Genomic DNA, 2,500 nt, shown 5'->3' with positions numbered 1-2,500 from the left:
TGGATATTTATTAGGGCTTATATTGTGGCTCAGGGGGCATGTGCCAGGAGACTTGGACACCTAGACTTGCATCCATATTAACCAAAAGCGAGGAAAATGTTCGGAGGTATAATTGCAAAGAAAGGTGGAAACGCGGAATTTTTCTTAGTGAAAGGTGAACTGAAACGAGAAGATGTAGTATGAGAGTTAGAAATGAAGCGAATTTAGTCGAAGAAAAAAAAACCACGTGTGATTGTTTGTGCATTTGGGGATGATTTTGTTTCATGTGAAGTGCCTGTATATTTCCTCCGAGAAGCGAGTTGAATTCACTTCCCTCGTGTAGCAGTGATAATGATGAGCGATATCCACTATACAGTAGTGACGGGCCGTTACCAAACATTTTAACGATTCTGATACTGCTCTAAACTTCCGATTCCAACAAAAGATGAATAAACGTACTTTGTTCATAAAGTATTTGTATCCCAAACCAACTGCAAGGCCTGAGAATAACCCTGAGTTATAACAATCATTACAGGTATCGGAATCGGAAGTTTAAAGCAGTATCGGGACATATCGGAATCGTTAGAAATTTTTAGTATCGTTCCATCGCTAATTCACGAGGTTATACACGAGAAATCGTGGATATCTGACGGAGGAGGGGCGTAGCTGAAAATACTCTTTACCTTAGTTCACCGCTGATGATATTTGTTTACTGCACCACGGCTATGTACTTAATAAAGGTGTAACTGAAACGTCGTATAGGCTCCGTCCTGACACGGTGCTTATATTGATAGACTAGAAGGCAACCGACAGTTGCATACATGTTGATTTGAAATGACATTTACCGATCAAATAGTCAGAGTAGACATCATGTAAGGCTGGAACCTTTATTTCAGAAGTCCAATGTTCGCTTGTTGAAGCTTTTTCAAGGTTTTGAAAAAGATTCAAAATGGGAAACGTTATATTTCTAATACTTTCAATAAGGCGACGCCCTTGATAGATTCTATTCTGGCCAAGAAACAGACCATTTCTAATGTATATTTGAGGACATGAACTCCAGCCTGAATGAGGTCTAGATCGCTAAAGACAACTTTCAATCAGGGGTCCGTCCCTTGAAATGAATAAAATGACTTTTCCTCAGTCAGAACAAAGCGTTTGAAGTGCGTCACCATATTGACGGGGTTAATGAAGGTTTTATTTTCTTATGGTGTCTACTCTGTCTGTACAACTTTCTCCACCAATTCCAGTTCATAATGTGACCAGACTTGAAGCAACGGAGTCCAGCGAAGACCCATCTCCCAGTGTGGGCTATTGGTTTCCAAAGACATTATTGTTGATACGTTCTCTAGTGTGTATATAGTAAAGGAATCGCCATATTGTGATTCTCAATCCTTGGGTAAATTACCCGGTAGGGACAATTCAACTAATTCGAGAAGTTAACAAAAAACTACTCGATAATAACCTCTGAATTTTGAATTGAGTATTTTTTGTTTGAAATTGTGTATATACAGTATATCTATTATGTAAAAATTGTACTCTATTTTGCTCTTGTGCAAATACATGTGTATATCTCTGTATGATTTTTAAACAAAACACCAACAGTAGCTGGTGGGGTTCGGAAGATTTTGGGGCTCTGAAATGGGTTCAAAAAATTTGGAGGCTCTGAAATTTGGGTGCTCTAAAAATTTTGAGGCTCTGAAATTTTGGGGCTCTAAAAATCTGGGGGCTCTGAAATTTTGGGGCTCTAAAATTTGGGGGCTCTAAAATTTGGGGGGTCTAAAAATTTGGGGGGATCTGAAATTTTGGGGCTCTAAAAATTGGGGGGCTCTAAAATTTGGGGGCTCTGAAATTTTGGAGCTCTAAAATTTGGGGGCTCTGAAATTTTGAGGTTCCGAAATTTGAGAGTTCTGAAATATTGTGCCTCTAAAATTTGGGGTCTCTAAAATCTGAGGGTTCTGAATTTTTAGGGCTCTGGAATTTTGGGGCTCTAAAATTTTAGGATATTTTTTCTTATCTATAAAAAGAAAACGAAAAGCCACTTGTCCCGAAGAAGGTGTTCATCGGCCATGTCATCTGAATGACTTGTATTCATTCCACAAATTTACCTGAGATATTGTCAACAACTATTTATCATGCAATACTTACTGCATTATTAGACATAACATTGACCATAAAGTGGTTCTTTGCTGTAAACACACACACACACACACACACATATACATATATGCAGTATATATATATATATATATATATATATATACATACATATATAAATATATATATACATATATATACATACTGTACATATGTATATATATATGTATATATATATATATATATATATATATATATATATATATATAATGACTCTTGATCTAATATTGATTGAAGAGGGAAAATAAGACTCAATTGATTACAGTATATATGATATTCACTCAACTCAATCACCATCACGGCGGCGTACTTTACAATTTATATTCTGGCTAAAATAGTGCCTCTCGATTCCTTATACTTCTCTCAA

At 36.5% G+C, this 2,500-nt stretch overlaps 1 protein-coding gene across 3 annotated transcripts in view; it reads left to right on the top strand.

Moving 5' to 3' along the window:
* Positions 1-1,554, top strand: part of LOC143020796 (putative G-protein coupled receptor Mth-like 3) — an 18,609-nt gene extending 17,055 nt beyond the window's left edge. For all 3 annotated transcript variants that reach the window (XM_076177554.1, XM_076177556.1, XM_076177555.1), the window contains exon 8: positions 1-1,554. This exon is cut by the window's left edge and continues 1,759 nt beyond it. The gene's annotated coding sequence lies outside the window, so the exon portion shown is untranslated.
* Positions 1,555-2,500: the final 946 nt, after the last annotated feature.

Source organism: Oratosquilla oratoria, chromosome 40 (assembly GCF_046742065.1).
Source record: "Oratosquilla oratoria isolate Oo_2021 chromosome 40, ASM4674206v1, whole genome shotgun sequence".
Classification (NCBI taxonomy): domain Eukaryota; kingdom Metazoa; phylum Arthropoda; class Malacostraca; order Stomatopoda; family Squillidae; genus Oratosquilla; species Oratosquilla oratoria.
This window is presented reverse-complemented; position numbering and strand designations above follow the sequence as displayed.